The sequence below is a fragment of the Etheostoma spectabile genome, chromosome 21 (assembly GCF_008692095.1).
Source record: "Etheostoma spectabile isolate EspeVRDwgs_2016 chromosome 21, UIUC_Espe_1.0, whole genome shotgun sequence".
Taxonomy (NCBI): domain Eukaryota; kingdom Metazoa; phylum Chordata; class Actinopteri; order Perciformes; family Percidae; genus Etheostoma; species Etheostoma spectabile.
Window position 1 is genome coordinate 9,807,350 of NC_045753.1, and position 6,000 is coordinate 9,813,349.

At 41.6% G+C, this 6,000-nt stretch overlaps 1 protein-coding gene and 1 long non-coding RNA gene across 5 annotated transcripts in view; one reads left to right on the top strand and one right to left on the bottom strand.

The window, feature by feature from the left end:
* LOC116670890 (rho GTPase-activating protein 44) overlaps positions 1–6,000 on the top strand; it is a 99,029-nt gene that overhangs the window by 60,407 nt on the left and 32,622 nt on the right. For 2 of the 4 annotated variants that reach the window (XM_032501595.1, XM_032501597.1), the window contains exons 2-4: positions 1,736–1,775; positions 2,639–2,758; positions 4,560–4,636. The gene's annotated coding sequence lies outside the window, so the exon portion shown is untranslated. The remainder of the gene's footprint in view (positions 1–1,735; positions 1,776–2,638; positions 2,759–4,559; positions 4,637–6,000) is intronic. The other 2 variants (XM_032501596.1, XM_032501598.1) reach the window with 1 other exon arrangement.
* Positions 1,373–6,000, bottom strand: part of LOC116670914 (uncharacterized) — a 16,654-nt gene continuing 12,026 nt past the window's right edge. The window contains exon 4 of the long non-coding RNA XR_004327153.1: positions 1,373–1,478. This is a non-coding gene — a long non-coding RNA (uncharacterized LOC116670914). The remainder of the gene's footprint in view (positions 1,479–6,000) is intronic.

A 6,000-nucleotide genomic window follows, 5' to 3' on the forward strand; every position in this document is an offset into this window, starting at 1 on the left:
TATCCTCTTTTTAACTCTCTGTAACCCTCATGTTGTCCTCGGGTCAAATTTAACCCATTTTCACTTTTTTCATGACAAAAAATGGACGTTCGAAATAAGCTGAAAATGTCAACAGTAGAAATATCAAATAACTTTGGAAAAACATCAAAAAAAGCAACCACTACATTGAAAAAGTGACAAAAATGTCAGAAAAAGTGATTTTTTTTTTAACAGGGGTTAAATGTCTGTGTGAGCTGCTGGATACTTGAATTTCCCCGTGGGGATGAATAAAGTATCCATCTATCATCTTTCAATCCATCTTTCCATCTATCTAATCTATTTAATTATCCTACAATTAGTCCCGATTTATAGAAATTATTTCCAGGACATGACCCAGTAAATTATTAGTAAATGACGGTAAAATAAAGTGTAAGCTTTGTTACCAGATGCAGCGTTATTTTAAAAGAGAGTAAGTTGTCAAACAGTCGTTGGACGATCTTCCTAATAAAAATCTAATCACAATAACCATCATAATAATAGCATGTGGATTAATCCACTGCTGGAAATAGTCCCCTCCTGTTTCCTCCTGTTTGAGTAACAGTAACATTGTAATTTTGAGCATGTTAGCATTTAGCTCGTGCAGTAGCACTGCTGTACGGCCTCTCAGAGCTGCTACCGTTGCAGACTCTTCTTTCATCATAACTGTTTAATTACATTATGTGGAGGTTAATCAACAAGCTCTTTCATATTTTCCTCTAGTTTAGAAAAAAGTAATTGCATTATCTGACAGTTATTGTTGTGTGCAGTGAGATTATCTTTCATGTGGGGGATTTAACGTTAGCTTTAATTGTGGGCCTGTGGAGACTGTATAGTGTTGACTGCTGAGGTGACTGTGTGAAACAGTTCAATGCTGTAAATTCAATTTAATACAATTTTATTCATTACAAATTTGCCTCAAAGGGAAATATCACCTCACACAAACTCTTTAACAGGGAAAAAGGGAGAAACTTGAGGAAAAGGCCTATATTGAGGCCAGAGCCGGATCCCTTTTCCACAACAGATAGGCATGCATTTAGTGTCATATATATTGATATATCATCCAAAAAGCATCCTGAGTGACATTCAAGCTCTTTTTTTTCTGTCAGATTCCCAACCTGAGACCAAAGGGCAAACCAGACGTTGACATGCGGGGCTCATTCTCCATTTATGGCAGCTATGTACTGTACACTGTATTTTAAGCCAGTTGAGATGCCTGAAATGTCTATATATCTGTGCATTATTTAGGAAAAACAAGATACTTCAAAATATAATAAAATCTATGTGTATCTATGTGTTTGTCCCCATAACAAATGTTCAGGATGACTAATTTTTCACTCCTGACAGTTGAAGTTACATAACATAGGTAGGGTAGGTGGTTGGCCTGAACAACACCACTAATCTTGAAACCTATTTTTAGTAGAAGTTACAGAATGAACGGTGATATTTCCCCAGTAATAGAACTTTTGTTTCATCTCGTTTCAGTCTTTATTAGCTCGGGCCCCTTGAACCAGTTGAAATATGAACATTACTTATTTTAGCTCCAGGCTGCAACTGCAATATCATTCATGTTTTGTTCAGCAAATGGTGTAATTACATTGACTGAGTAGTAGCCTACGTGTGTGTATGTTGCCCAGTTCCCTGCAAAAAAAGTTATGTAATTAAGCAATTCCCCCGTCCACCCTAATAGCCTCCTTTTTCTTCTTCTCTTCTCTTCCAGGGCTGAAAAAACAGAAGTATTAAGTGAAGATCTACTACAGGTAATACTCAATTAAGTGTGTCTTTTTAAATGTTTGCTGCCTCTCACAGGGAAAATAAATCATCATCAACCCAAAGTATTCAGTGTGCATGAAATGACTTTTTACAAATGGCTTTCTGAACTGCCTTCAGGCGACATTAATGAGCGCTGAAATGGAACCTCGTCGTGAGACAAAAGGCTGAACGTCCCCACTGATTGACTCGGAGTGCAGCACTGTAATTGATCTGATTAATGCCGCCATCAGTGGCAGCGACGTCGGTTCCACTGAGTTGGTTAAGTAATGAAATGAGAGGCGTTTAAGTGAGATAGGTAATGGTGTCGTATGAGCGTCAGCGGCTGAGAAGAAGCTTGTTTTGATACCAGACAGACAGGAAGTAGGTGCCTGCATGTGCCTGACTGTATCTGACATTGAGGATGTCCCAAAACGTACCTAATCTGTGCACAAGTACATGTTTTCCTGTCTCATGTCTTTTCACTTAGGGCAGCAACGAACGATTTTTGACATGGTCAAATAATCTGTTGATTATTTTTCTATTAATGGGTTGTTTGGTCTATAAGATGTCAAAAAATGGTGAAAAATGTTGATCAGTGTTTCCCAAAAACCTAAGATGACGTCCTCAAATGTCTCGTTTTGTCCACAAGTCAAAGATATTCAATGTACTGTCACAGAGGAGAGAATAAACTAGAAAAAAAATAACATTTAACAAGCTGGAATCAGAGAAGTTTCACTTTTTCTTTATAAAAACAAATTACTCAAACCGGTTAATCGATTGTTAAAATAGTTAGCGATTCATTTAATAGTTGACAACAAATTGAACGATTCCATTAATCTTTGCATCTCTATTTTCTTTCTTTCTGTGTCAGGTGGAGAAGCGTCTGGAGCTGGTCAAGCAGGTTTCCCACAGCACACACAAGAAGTTGACCGCCTGTCTGCAGGGCCAGCAGGGCGTGGACGTGGACAAGAAGTCTGTCAGGTCGCCCTCGGTGAGCAGCAACCCAAAAACCTTCAAATAGAGGGACTCGGAGAGCCCAGGCCTCCGCCAAGGCCAAACACCCTGACTCAAAATGTAACAACCGTGAAAAATAAATGTGTGTGTCCGCACCATGGTTCAGTTCCCTTCAAAAATGTAATGGGTTCTTCGTTGGCACTTGCTACACCTTTCAACCAAGTTTAATGGAAATCGGGCCTTGTGTTCTCCCGTAATCCTTATGACAGACACGGGTGTCGGACTGGGGGTGGACAGGGGATCGAGTACCCAGGGCCCTCATTTCAAAAGGTCCCAAAAAGATCCTAGAATGATACAGGTTTCTCTGTAGAGCCCCCCTACAGGTTTCTCTATAGAGCCCCCCTACAGGTTCCTCTATAGAGCCCCCCCTCCTACAGGTTTCTATTAAGACTTGCACTACAGGTTTCTCTATAGAGCCCCCACAGGTTCTCTAAGAGCCCCCCCCCCTCCTACAGGTTTCTCTAAAGCTTGCCTACGGTTCTATAGAGCCCCTACAGGTTTCTCTATAGAGCCCCCCCTCCTACAGGTTTCTCTATGGCTCACTACAGGTCTTATGAGCCCCTACAGGTTCCTCTATAGAGCCCCCCTCCTACAAGTTTCTCTATAGAGCCTCCTACAGGTCTCTAGAGAGCCTCCTAAGGTTATCCCTACAGCTCTATGTTTCTGTGCTGACCCCTCCCCCTACAGGTTTCTATAGAGCCCCCCATCCTACTGGTTTCTATAGCGCCCCCCCCCCCTACAGGTTTCTCTAAGAGCCCCCCCCTCACAGGTTTTCTCTACAGGTCTCTCCCTACAGCTCTATGTTCCTTGTGTCTGACCCCTCCCCTAAGGTTTCTCTATAGAGCCCCCCCTCCTACAGGTTTCTCTATGAAGCCCCCCTCCTACAGGTTTCTCTACAGGTTCTCCCTACAGCTTGTTTCCTTGTGTCTGACCCCCCCCCTACAGGTTTCTCTATAGATCCCCCCTCCTACAGGTTCTCTATAGAGCCCCCTCCTAAGGTTCTCTACAGGTCTCTCCCTACAGTCCTGTTCCTTGTGTCTGACCCCTCTCGGTCAGAAGCCGTTTCCTCTTTTCCTGTTCCTACGACGATGCTTTCCGAGCTTTCTGCTTCTTTTTTGCCGTCTCAGCCATGACGATAGTGTGAAAAACTCCATCTCCACCTCGTCTTACGTAGCGGTTTTGTGGTGCAGCAACGTGAAGAAGTAGCATATCGCGAGACTTGATATCACGCGATACTCCTGGCGCTGAGGTCCGGCATCTCGCCGACCCAACGTTGCCAGGCTGGTTTTCCGCTCACAGACGCTAGGGGGGAGCGGGACGACCTCATTCAACTCGAAAAAAAATCCTATAACTTTATCAGCACACAAATTGATAATATCCATTGGTTGAGAGAATAAAAGGATTTTTCCTTCAGGTTGTGTCTTTGTGGTGTGTCCGCAACATGTTGTTGTTTTATGTGTGTGTGTGTGTGTGTGTGTGTGTGTGTCCTGCAACTGTCTGTTGTTTTATGTTGTGTTGTGTGTGTGTGTGTGTGTGTGTTGTGTGTGTGGTGGTGTGTGTGCGTGTGTGTGCGTGTGTGTGGTGTGTGTGGTTGTGTGTGTGGTGTGTGTGTGTGTGTGTGTGGTGTGTGTGTGGTGGTGTGTGTGTTCTGCAACATGTCTGTTTGTTTTTATTGTGTGTGTGTGGTTCATTTGACTTGTTTTCCGGTGTTGAATGACACATTCAGCAGACTGGCTGATTACCGAGCCCATGTGTGTTGTTTGTGTGATTCTGCACAGAAGAAGCTTCCTCTACAACACTAGCACAATGTATGGTGGAGGGGGCGGGCTGTGCTCGGGGACGAGTCTCTACTAGGGTGAGTACACACTGAAACACCACACCACACACACACACACACCCCCACAACACAACACACACCACACACACACACACACACACACACACGTTGATTATCTGTAAAGGAAAAGGAATATCATTATCCCCCAGACTTGATTTTATATTCATGTCCAGACACACAGTCAAATGAGGACAAACCTTATTTTCTACAGTAAAATTTGAACTACTTAATTGTTTTTTTTTTTTTTATTCAACTTTTATTTAACCAGGAAAGCCTTTTTACACAGCGGCCCTGAAAGCTCGACACACTGCAACATGACAAAACATACAGAATAGAGACAAAATATAAACAAATATAAGTATTTGTCTCACTTTGTAGCGCTTTTTCTAAATGCTGCTCTTGCAACTTTGATCTATTTGCATGTATCATGTGTCTTTGCTTGTGTTATTGAGTTGGAGTATATGGAGCTCTCTGGGCCATCGCTTCATTAAGATTAAACAACGTCTGGATGACAATTAAAAAACCTTTTGGGATAAATTAAACTCTTTTGCAAACACAAAAGCATCTGCAGATAAAAAGCATCCGGGTGTTTTGTTATTTCAGATTCAGAAAAACACAGGAAATAAAAAAGCTTTTCATATTCATATGTTGTAGTGAGTTACACTGTGTTACATCACCTTGATGCATGAATTTATGTAAAGGCATCACTGTTGTTTGTAGGAGTTTTGAAAGAGGGTTGCATAAACAGCAGTTCATAAGGAAACCGTTGTATAATCCTCCAGGAGAACTGTGGGTAGAGAAAACCTCACATTGGGACTCAATTATTTATTTGTTCATTTGACAGGGACAGTCTTCATTAATCAACAGTGAAACAACTGTAAATGAAACAGAGTTAGCGCAGCAGGCTAATTTTCATCTGTTGTCCCTTGCCACTTTTTAAAATGGCAACCTAAAAAACAAAATACAATAAAATGATATAAGGTCGTCAGCCCGTAAAAGCAACGTACACACACCAACATTCAATCAGGCACAATGCACAACAACAAGTAACGAGCACAACACATCGGACAGACAACAACAAGACCAGTCTGCAGACGGGCAGTCAGCTGTGTAACACGTCTGATTATTAATGAGCCAGTTCTTCAACTGACCAGTAAAAGAACAATAAGTACTTCTCTTATCCGCATTGGCAACTTAACCCTCATGTTGTCCACGGGTCAAATTTGACCCGTTTTTAGTTTTTTTAAACACAAAAAATGGGCCGCTGAAATAAGCGCTGAAAAAGTTCAACATTAGAAGTATCAAATAACTTTGGAAAAAAACATCAAAAAAGCACCTGCAACATTAAAAAAGTGACAAAAATGCCGGAAAAAACATTTTTT